The sequence below is a fragment of the Pristiophorus japonicus genome, chromosome 13 (genome assembly GCF_044704955.1).
Source record: "Pristiophorus japonicus isolate sPriJap1 chromosome 13, sPriJap1.hap1, whole genome shotgun sequence".
NCBI lineage: Eukaryota > Metazoa > Chordata > Chondrichthyes > Pristiophoridae > Pristiophorus > Pristiophorus japonicus.
In genome coordinates this window covers 1,365,821-1,378,031 of record NC_091989.1, presented here as the reverse complement: position 1 = coordinate 1,378,031, position 12,211 = coordinate 1,365,821, and the positions used below count along the sequence as shown (strand labels likewise).

Here is a 12,211-nt window from a genome sequence, read left to right as displayed (position 1 = left end):
GCCTCACTGCCCCCTTACGAAGATTACCAAGGTGAGGCAACAGCCCCGGGTCAGGAAGATCTAGAAACCTTCCCGGCGGCGCCAGTCACCAGGGGAGGAACTGCAGCGAATCCCACTGTAACCTATAAACCATTTACCCCCGGCGAGAGACAGCAGATACTGGCATCCCTGGGCAAATTACAACCCCGGTGTGCGAATACCAAATTCTGGGCAGAGCTGGATACAGTTTGGGTGGGCCACCAACTACACTTTAGGTAATGACCCGACTAATTGGAGCAAAATTACTACAACCAAACAACAAAAGGGGGAAGGAGCCTCCGAGTATGGGGAACGATTATTCCAGATATATCAAGAATGGTCTGGACAGGGAAACCCGGGCCGCGGCGATCGAGCATTTATCCAGGCATTGAAGGACGGACTATCTGCTGCACACCAGACCATTATAAAAATGGGAGTAATTGTAACCCAGGATTATGATGAACTGGTCGAGTGGGCTAGTGGCGTCCAGGGAGGGGGCGATGAAAAATCCCAAACAAAGATAAAACAAGAAAAGGTTTTTGCAGCAGGGACGGGGGTAGGACAGAAAAAGGGGACATGCCATAACTGCGGGAAGGTGGGTCACTTTGCCAAAGAATGTAAGGGGAAACGCATGGAAAAACAATGCACATATTGCGGCAAAAAGGAACATTTAGACGCGACCAGCTATAGTAAAAATGGGTATCCTAACAAAGCGATAGTCAGATCCCATGTGTGGTGGCCCGGTATCGATGCAGACTTAGAGTCCTCTGTGCACAAATGTAACACATGTTCTCAGTTAAGCAATGCATCCAGGGAGGCGCCACTAAGTTTATGGTCCTGGCTCTCCAAACTGTGGTCCAGGGTCCATGTCAGCTATGCAGGCCCGTTCTTGGGAAAAATGTTCCTTGTGGTTGTAGATGTGTACTCCAAATGGATTGAATTTGAGATCATTTTGGCAAGCACATCCGCTGCCGCCATTGAAAACCTGCGGGCCATGTTTGCCATGCAGACATGGACCCTATTAAGGTCCCTGGACCATCTCATAAACCACACCGGCAATACCCTATAAGACCCGAAGCCAGAACAGCAGTTGTAGAAACAGTAAAGGGACTAGTGGAAAAAGGTATCTTAAGAGAAACTATTAGCACCACTAACTCCCCAACATGGCCAGTAGGGAAGCCAGATGGGAGTTATAGACTAACCATTGACTACACTGCCCTTAATAAGGTCACCCCCAAACTATACCCGATAGTGGCCAGTCCCTCCACAATCCTTAATGGATTATTCCCTGAACATAAAATCTTTACAGTCCTGGACATAGCCAGTGGCTTCTGGGCACTTCCCCTCGACCCAGAATCACAAGAGAAATTCGCCTTCACGGTGGAGGATAAACAATATACTTGGACCCGATTACCACAAGGGTTCCATAATAGTCCTGTCATATTCCACTGAGTCATGAGCGACGTACTAAAACAAATAGAAGTACCGGTAGGAAATAGTATTTTACAATATGTCGACGACATATTAACAGCTTCAGAAACCAAGGAGGGACATCAGGCAACCCTATACCTGGTGTTACGAGCTTTGCAGACGGCAGGCCTTAAGGTCAACCCCAAGAAAGCCCAGGTAGGGAAAACCCAAGTCCTGTACCTAGGGTACTGCCTTTCAAAGGGGTTGAAAGAAATGCCCTCGGATAGGAAAAAGGCTGTCAAGGACATGCCTAGACCAGTAACGGTAAGGGGGGTGAGGAAGGTACTGGGTCTCTTTAATTACAGCCGGAACTTTATCCCTGAGTTTGCAAAGATTGCCGAGCCTATACAAAGACTAGTAAAGGGAGGAAAACCGGCCCTAGACCTTATAGAGTGGGGCCCTGAACAAGAACAGGCATATAGTAAACTCAAGTCAGAGCTAATCTCCGCACCTGGATTGGGACTGCCTGACATGGGTAAAGATTTCCACATCCACTGTACCAATGAAGATGGGTTCTATACGGCCGTGGTCACCCAAGATCACGGGGATAAAAGGAGACCTATAGCCTATTACTCCACCGCCGAAGGTCCGGTGGTGACCGGATTATCCAGATGTATAGCTGCACTAGACTGCGCAGCTTGGGCAGTAGAAATAAGCGAGCCCGTGGTAATGACCAGAAACATCATTCTCCACACCAAACACACGTTGGTAAAAATGTTAAACACAGGAAAACTGAGAACCGTTTCTAATATGAGATGGGCAAAGTGGGAAGCAGTCCTCTTGCCACCCAACAAAGCAGTAACTATAATTAGAGATGTAGGGGAAAACCCCGTGGAGGGCATAGTGCAAGAGGGAGAGCCCCACGATTGAGGGGACGTGGATATGGACATGGAAGAGGATAGAATAAAAGACACGCCCCTTCAAACCGCAGAACAAATCTTGTTTGTGGACGGCTCGCGAAAATAGGTAGAGGGACTACCTCGTAGCGGATGGGCTGTAGTTAACCAGGATCTAGAGACAGTCGAATCAGGGCGAATTAGTGGGGGCAGAATTGGTAGCCCTCACCTGGGCACTGGAACTATCCGAGGGTAAGATCGTTAATATCTATACGGACAGTAGATATGCATTCGGGGTAGGACACGATTATATGACAGCATGGGAGAGGAGGGGTTTTATCACAAATCGCGGACATCCCATAAAACACCAGCTGAGAATAGAAGCTCTCTTAGCAGCCAGTAATAAACCAAAACAGGTAGCGGTCATTAAAATGAAAGCCCACCAAAGGGAACCGGACCGAACCAGTCCAGATTGGCTGAGTCACCAGGGAAATCAAGCTGTGGACTTAGCTGCACAAGAGGCATTAGAACAAGAGGAGTGTGAGGAAGCCTCAGTCAGCGCCGCTGGGGTCTGAGACGAACAGATAAGTATCGAGAAACTACACCAGGACACTTCTGAGGAAGAAAGGGGTATGTGGACAAAGCAGGGCGCAACGCAAGGGAAGGATAACGTTTGGAGACGAAACGACAAGGTAATGGTGCCTGAATGCTTACAGAATACCTTATTGGAGTTGCACCATGGCCTGTCCCATTCGGGATGAGAGGCCATGACCGGGAGTCTTGGGAGAGATTGGTGGTGGAAGGGGATGGGGAGAGATATTGCCAAACATTGCCATCGATGCGTTACGTGCGCACAATATAATCCAGGCAGGCCCATTAAAATTAAAATGGGACACCAGCCCCGTCCACGGGGGCCATGGGAACATTTACAAATTGATTTCACAGGTCCTTTGCCCCCATCCCATGGAAAAAGATATTGCCTAGTGATTATAGATCAATTTACCCGGTGGGTGGAAGCTTTCCCCACACGTGATTGCACTGCCTCAACAGTGGCAAGGATATTGACCGAGCAGGTGATTCCCCGATGGGGAGTGCCTCAACAGTGGCAAGGATATTGACCGAGCAGGTGATTCCCCGATGGGGAGTGCCTCAACAGTGGCAAGGATATTGACCGAGCAGGTGATTCCCCGATGGGGAGTGCCTCAACAGTGGCAAGGGTATTGACCGAGCCGGTGATTCCCCGATGGGGAGTGCCTCAACAGTGGCAAGGATATTGACCGAGCAGGTGATTCCCCAATGGGGAGTGCCTCAACAGTGGCAAGGATATTGACCGAGCAGGTGATTCCCCGATGGGGAGTGCCTCAACAGTGGCAAGGATATTGACCGAGCAGGTGATTCCCCGATGGGGAGTGCCTCTTCAGATAGATTCCGACAGGCACCCACTTCACCGGGAAAATTGTAAAAACAGTATGCCAGCTGATGGGCATAAAACAAAAATTCCACATCCCCTACCACCCGCAGAGTTCTGGAATGGGAGAACGCATGAACCGTACCCTTAAGAACGCCCTGGCAAAGGCCATGCAAACGTCAAGAAGAACGTGGACAGAAGTATTACCTATTTTATTAATGAAGTTTAGAGCCATGGTAAACCGGACAACCGAATTAACCCCTTATGAACTAATAACAGGAAGGGCGATGCAATTACCAGAAAGCATCATAACAGGTGGGGCCGACGTAGGCCCATTAAAAGACAAAATTAAACGGTATGTTTTGGAACTAAGCACTCAACTCAAAGGGATGCGTAAATGAGTAAGAGACAATCAGGAAGAGAGAGACGCTCAGAAAGAGCTTGAAAGGCTCCCTGACATCCCGATAGCGGGACGTCGCATCATGGTAAAAACATTACCTGAAAAACCAGGGTTTGCACCAAAATGGAATGACCCATATGAGGTCATAATCAGTGGAGACACCTGTGCCTGTCTGGACATAAGAGGGAAGAGTGTATGGAAACATTGGACCCAGTTGAAATTGTACAAAGAAACTAATGAGTAAACATAAGACATGTGATTCACGATAATGTAACCAGGATACTTGTTTATGCACCCCGAACAGGTGACGACTGCAAGCAAGTCCAAATTACGGCTACTGCTAATGTGTAAATATTGTATTGTTTGAGTGTAACAAACATGTCTCAGATAGCGTATATAATCGGGTTACTCTATGTTGTCACGGTTGTAAAGCTAATAGGATTAGAAGATAACTTGTTTTTCAAGACCCATATACGTTTACACAGCAATCGAACCGTGTGTTACCCACTAGCCCAATCAGTAGAGGCCCTGTTCGTGGCCACCCCTGGGTAGACCCCCCGTGACGTATATACGGCGGATATCTCGGACGCACCCTGTGAGGGACAAACGGGCGAATATAGAAGGGGTATACAGGGAAGATGCGTGGAATTAATAAATCCCACAGATCCTGTGTGCAGGGGGTCCCGGGGAAAGGACGAAACAGTATGCTCAGACAATGCAAGCTACCCGCTTTGCTTCTCGGGGCAAGGATGGGGGTGTGCATATGCCCTGGTCCCTGAGAACGCCACCTGTGTGCAGACGCAGTGTGCCTGTCAGCACTGTCGAGTGCATAGAGGCCAGTTTACTTGCACCTGTAATGAGCAAAGATGCCTGAACGTGACCGCAGGGAGGCAATTTATCTGCGGTCAGTGCAACGGAACTCATGTCAGCTCAGAAACATGGGCATACCCGTTTGATGCTTACCAATTGGTAGGATCGGGCTCAAATTCCAGGGAACCGAGCAATTGGTGGTATAAGCAGTTCACGAGTATTAGCAACACCGATGTAAAGTGTTATAGAGCGAAGGAGGGATTCGTGTTCTTCCTCAATGGCACCTTCAAGACAGCAACACCGACCCTCCCGGTCCTCTTTGCAGTAGGACCACTCACTGTTTCATGCCCCCAAGGGGGCATACCCGGAGAAGGATACTAACACGGGACATCAGCAAGGAGTTCTGTGCCGATTGGGAGGATCCTATCACGCTGGGATCATCACTCGGCTACGGGTTCCTCGGGGCCCTGTCTGTGGGGTAATCAGCGGGGGTAATTAGTGCCAAAAATAGGAACTATCTTATTTGTGGATTAACTATTCTGGGAAACAGCACATCTAAGGGATTGGATGCCATTAACCGGGAGCTGTCTGAATTAAGATTGTATACGCAGCAGACCCGTTATGCCATGGATTACCAATTGGCCCAACAGGGGGGAGTATACACAATAATAGGAGACAAATGTATAACGCATGTTACGGATGAATCATATAATATCACCCAAGCCATTGATGCCATAAGAAAGCAGCTTGACTGGCTATTAGGGGGATCCTGGGGGTCCTATTTAACGCATGGAGTAGTAATTCTTGTTTTAATAATAATTACTTGTTGCTTGATTATCGGATGTTTTAATATCTGCTGTAAAGTCATGATGGCCCGAATAGTGCCGGTTGCCAGCGTGATCACCGGAAAAGAACATCTGATGGGAACACCCGGAGACGCCGAGGAAGACAGAGCGGATGGCGCAGGCACAGACCACTACCTATGAAGGGTAGGCTACTTGCCTCGAAGGTAGGCACTGAGCCACCTTCATTGTGGTCACCTGGATTTCGTGACCATCCTCCAGGACCAACAAGGGGAACTGTTGGAGTGGATTTTCAGACATAGCAAAGCATGATGGGGTAAGCCAACTATCTGCCTTTCCACGAAATGAACTTTGCACCAAGAAGCCTATCTGCTGTCTCTGATATGAACTCTGCAGCAACAAGTGACTCCTGGCCAGGTGCAGGCCACTGTTTCATCGAAAGCTTTGCAACAGAATAACTAACCACAAAAGAAGATACAGAGGAAGGGTCCCCAAACTCGCGCCATGCTATCAGGTTTCACTAGGACTAAAAAGTTGTATGTAAATGAATTGCGTTGTCATATGGATTGATTGGTTGTATGTAAATGAATTTAAATGATTGTATTCTGCTCAATTAGTCCTGCTAACTGATGTACTAGTAATACTCTGGCCTTTTTGGTTTTATTTTTCTTTTGTTTTGACATCCAATTTCGTTGTTGTTCTAATGTGTGGGATACATCCCAGCCGTCTTTCTGCAATTTTTTAATTAAGACTTGTCGATCGGTCATGTAAGAGTTAATTAGGGACCCGGGCGGTCCACATTTTACGTCCGTTTCCTTACCTGTCATTGAAGATGTTTACTCGATGTTCCTGTATTCCCCTCTAGTTTATGGAATTTCCGAACTTAAATACTCACGGCCACGATTCACCTCGCAGAGACCTCTTATCTTGCTCATGAAGATTAACGTGTTTCCTTACCACCGGAGTCCTGCTCTTGGTTGGAGTGATCAGCTCCCTTCCGCACCGATTTCTATATCACCTTCTATGAACATTGGACTAAAATAATCAACCCCCGCATCACTAATTACTTTACTTTCAGTCTGCGTTGTATGCCACTACAGTCTGAATTTCTTAACTCTTATCACATACTATCACATACTATCAAGTTATGTTTCTTTCCTCACTTAATCTATTTTATTCGTTTGATATCACTTCGCCGGCCAGCCGTTTCCCCCAGTATAATTTCTGGGTGGTCAGAAATTGACTACTGTCCCGTTCTACTGGGTCATACGACTATCCAGCTCCGCGGTATCCTGCCGACTACGCCAATTTGTTAATGAAAATAAATTCACATAGACTCTGGTAAAGAGAGACAACTTTATTGCTAACAGAGCTCTGGGAGAAGAGTTGTGATCCCGCGATCTGCGAACACCTTCTCCCCGAGAGCCTTGTGCCGCGGGGTTATAAGCAGTTTACAGGGGGCGGAATACAATCATTTAAATTCATTTACATACAACCAATCAATCTATATGGCAACACAATTCATTTACATACAACTTTTTAGTCCTAGTGAACCCTGATAGCATGGTGCGAGTTTGGGGACCCTTCCTCTGTATCTTCTTTTGTGGTTCGTTATTCTGTTGCAAAGCTTTCTATGAAAAAGTGTCCTGCACCTGGCCAGGAGTCACTTGTTGCTGCAGAGTTCATATCAGGGACAGCAGACAGGCTTCTTGGTGCAAAGTTCATTTAGTGGTGGCTTACCCCATCCTGCTTTGCTATGTCCGAAAATCCACTCCAACACAAACGCTTACATGGATCATACAACACAAGCAATTTGTTTGAGCATAACAGTTTCCTGCTTTCTCAAAGGCATTTTCTTGGCTTTTACCCCATACCCATTCATCTCCTTTACGCAGTAAAGAGTGCAGTGCTTCTAACAGTTTGCTAAGACTCAGTAAGAAGTTACCAAAGTAGTTCAGGAATCCTAGAAACGACCGCAGCTCCGTCACGTTCTGTGGTCTCAATGTGTTCTTGATTGCCTCCGTCTTCGAATCGGTGGGCCTGATGCCGTCTGCCACGATTCTTCTCCCCAGGAACTCCACTTCAGGTGCCAGGAAAACACACTTCGAGCATTTTAACCTGAGCCCCACATGATTAAGTCGACTAAGAACCTCCTCCAGGTTCTGCAGATGCAAGACGGTGTCCTGACCTGTAACCAAGATGTCGTCCTGGAAGACCACGGTGCGCGGGACCAACTTCAGCAAGCTTTCCATGGTCCTCTGGAATATCGCCACAGCTGATCGAATCTCAAACGGGCATCTGTTGTAAATGAAGAGATCTTTGTGCATGTTGATGCAGGTGAAGCCCTTCGATGATTCCTCCAGCTCCTGCGTCATGTAGGTCAAGATCAAATCCATCTTCATGAATGTTCTTCCTCCCACCAGAGGCGCAAATAGGTCATCTCCTTTGGTAGTGGGTATTGATCCTGCAGGGAGAAGTGATTGATAGTTACTTTGTAATCACCACAGATTCTGACGGTGCCATCTTTCTTGAGGACTGGAACAATCAGACTGGCACACTCATTGAATTCGATCGGCGAAATGATGCCCTCTCGTTGCAGCCGGTCCAGCTCGATCTGCATCCTCTGCCTCATCATGTACGGTACTGCTCTCGCCTTGTGATGGATGGGTTGCGTACCCGGAATCAAATGGATCTGCCCTTTGCTCCTTGGAACTTCCCGCTACCCGGTTCGAACAGCGAGGAGAACTTGTTTAAGACCTAGGCACATGAAGTGTCGTCGACGGACGAGAGCGCTCGGACATCGTCCCAGTTCCAGTGTATCTTTCCCAACCAGCTCCTGCCGAACAGTGTGGGGCCATCGCCCGGTACCACCCAGAGTGGTAATTTCTGCACCGCTCCATCGTAGGAGACCTTTATGGTAGCACTGCTGATTGAAATCTGTTCCTTGAGGCCTTGCTGCACCACAATTTATCGAAAGTCTTTATGCTCATTATGAACTGGCCCGTGTCCAGCTTCATCGACACCGGGAGTCCATTTAATTCAACCTTCAGCATTATCGGGGGACACTTTGTGGTAAATGTGTGCACCCCATATACCTCTGCCTCCTCAGTCTGAGGCTCTGGTTCACCATGCTCCCCCATGGATCTGTCCTCTTCTGCAACATGGTGGTTTGCAGGATTAGCAGGGTTTGCAACTCGCCTGCACATACATTGGAGGTGTCCCATTGTTCCACAGCCCTTGCAAACGTATTCTTTGAAGTGGCATGAATGGAAACAATGCTCACCTCCGCAGCACCAACAAGGTGTTAATGGTCTAGCATTTACCACCCTTGATGGTGGACTCTGAGACATCTGCAGACGTGCAGCTGTAGGCATGTGAGTCCTGCCCTGTATGTTACGATTCAAAAACAACATTACTTTGTTCACAGTACTTGCAACAGCACTCGTGTGCTGAGAGATTTGCTTAGTATTGTCACTGGTGGCAATGAACGCCTGGGCTATCGCTATGGCTTTAATCAAGGTTGGGGTTTCTACAGTCAAAAGTTTGTGAAGTATTACTTCATGGCCAATGCCAAGTACAAAGAAGTCCCTGAGCATGAGCTCCAAGTGTCCTGCAAGGTGCCTTAGCTCGCCACTTCCTGGTCTTCAGACCTCTTGTACATGTAGAACCGGTACCTCGCCATCAGAACGCTTTCCTTCGGTTTTCGATGCTCCTGGACTAGTGTGCACAAATCATCGTATGACTTCTCTGTGGGTTTCACTGGAGCGAGCAGATTTTTCATGAGGCCATACGCTGGTGCCCCGCAAACGGTGAGGAGGATCGCTCTTCATTTGGCAGCGTTCGTTTCTCCTTCCAGCTCGTTGGCCGTGAAGTATTGATCGAGTCATTCCACGAAGATTTCCCAATAATCTCACTCCGAAAATTTCTCCAGGATGCCCACGGTTCTCTGCATTGTTGCGGTGGGGTTAATTATCTGTATCTCGTCGCTAGTTGTTAAGTCTTGCATGAAGAATATGACCAGATACTGTGAGCTCAAAGTAACGTGTGACCGTAATCCTTTATTCAGGTCTCCAAAGTCCCTCTCCAGCCTGTGAGGCCTCCTTAAGTATAGGTGCTCCCAAGGGATTGTGTATATACACAATAGAGACACAGAATAGTCAAAATATATACATAATATATGCACAATATATACACAATATAGACAATAGCATAATCCACAAGACATAACAATGCATCTCCCATGACATACAAATTGGACACTGTAAACTCGAATGTGCCCCCCGCCCCGCGAACTTCTCCAATCATTCATTTGGCAGAACTGGAGAAGACTCTGCTCAGACAGAGTTAATGAGAAATTGAGAAGCTGGTTTATTTCTCAAAATACATGACTGAATAAAGGTAACAATTCCAGACTTTTAAAAACTTCTCCTAGTCTTCTTTTTCTCAGGCAGTCCCTCGTATCGAGGATGACTTGCTCCCACGCCAAAAAATGGATGAGTTGACAGGTGTTTCAATGAAGGACTTGATATTCCAGGTCCCGAAATACATGTTGAAGGGTGGAAGATGCCTGTGCGTGGATTTTTTTAACGTGTGGTGACCGTTGCACACCAGCCACCTCACGGGGCTTGACAGAGCGAGGTCTTGGTCCAGTGGCAAGGGTTAAACAGGACGACTGGAGACCAGCTCTGCTGCATGGACCCAGTGCGCACACATATCGCAGTGTGGGCTGGCCCGTGCTGACCCTGGGCCCTCGCCTCTCCTGGGCCCTGGTCATGTCACTCTACAATCTCTCGCTGCTCCTGCTGTACCTGGCCACGCCCCAAATAAATAGTGACATCCAATCCAATCGCCCTCTTCACAGCCGTCGCCCTCAAGGACTGGCTCGTGCTGCTCTTCCCACCCACCCTTTCCCTCAACCACAGTCTGTCCCACCTGTGACAGAGACTGTAATTCCCGTATTGGACTGTTCAGTCACCTGAGAACTCACTTTTAGAGTGGAAGCAAGTCTTCCTCGATTCCGAGGGACTGCCTATGATGATGATGTTGACCTTGCAGTGTTCCTTTTACAGCCCAGACCTGCCGCTGATGGTTCCCGTAACAGCATAACACCACAGGCATACGACTCTACCCTGAACACTGCACAGAGTATTCACCTTTATTTTATTTCCTTTTGGAAAAAGCTGGGAAAAAGACCTGTTGTGTCTTAATTCCCCGCTGAAGCCAAGACCTGCGTTCTTGCAGCCTGTGTGAGAGCGGACTGACCCAGAACATGGGTTTTAATCACCTGTGTGTTCATTCCCAGCCCAGGAGATGGAAAGCCCCAGCTGGGCACTGATAGAGCTCCTCCCCAGGGTAGGTGTAAACAGTCAGTGAGTCACACAAACTTAACTTTCATGGTCTGAAGCGACTGCTCCTCACAAGCTGCCTAAACCTATTCTGCAACTCTCAACATAACTCAAATGTTGGGGGAAGACTTTCCACTTTGGACGCAATCGCCGATTCTGGAGCAATTTGTCCGGTTTTGGAAAGTGTTTTTCCCCTGAGCTGCAGATTGGTAAATACACAACCTGCACCGAACCAACGGATCCAGCAACGTTTTAAACATATTTTTTTTAATTTGCTTTAATAAATTTTCCATGATGTATTTAAGAGTAGTTAATACTGCTGACAATGGGCTTAACACAAAAATAAACATTTTAAATCAGAGTGTCAATCCACCACCTGTGAGCAACCAGATTTTAAATCACTGAAAATTACTTCAAAAAAATACACAGAACTATGTTCTAGTTATATTGGGGTACATTAGTCAGTTCTACAATAAAATAAAAACAAGTTGTATCAAACCTTTTAAAAGCTGCTTGTTAGTGTCCGTGCGCCCAAAAGTTCCAGCGTAATTTTTGGGGCCTCCTCGAAACTCCGCAAACGAGCGCAATTAGCGGGAACTCGCCACGGTGATTCATTCACCCTGAGGGCGGGGCCAGTGTTGTGGGCGGGGCCAGCTTCCAGCGCAATGTTTTAAAACTCGCAAAAGATCACGGAAACCCGAGTTGCACGGAACATAATTTGCGTTTAACATTCCGCAATCTTTGGCACCGGTTACGCCGATATCACGGGAATTATGCTGAAAAAAAATCAAGTCAACTGGAAACTCCAGGCCAGTATTTTTAAGATATATAAGGTTCCCTGGTGGACCACAGTCAGAAATTCTGAAACATGACATATATGAAGACAAGCCGTTGAGTGAAAGTACAATGGGAAACAGATTTGTCATAACTTTAACTGCAGGCATATCCAACTTTCATCGCAGTGAAAGTTAAACCGAAACAATACAAAACAGAATTGGCTGCAGTGACCAGCTCAGATATTAGTAAGCAGGGTTGTGAATGCTGAAAGCTGGAGATTATTTTCTTGGCTGACTGGCAATTTGGAACGTGTTGTAGTTCTGCCTTTTCAACCAAAAATAATT

The 12,211-nt window shown here is 47.3% G+C and overlaps 1 long non-coding RNA gene across 1 annotated transcript in view; it reads right to left on the bottom strand.

The window, feature by feature from the left end:
- LOC139277934 (uncharacterized) overlaps positions 1 to 11,646 on the bottom strand; it is an 88,660-nt gene extending 77,014 nt beyond the window's left edge. Inside the window, exon 1 of the long non-coding RNA XR_011596179.1 lies at positions 11,590 to 11,646. This is a non-coding gene — a long non-coding RNA (uncharacterized lncRNA). The remainder of the gene's footprint in view (positions 1 to 11,589) is intronic.
- Between the last annotated feature and the right edge of the window lie 565 nt (positions 11,647 to 12,211).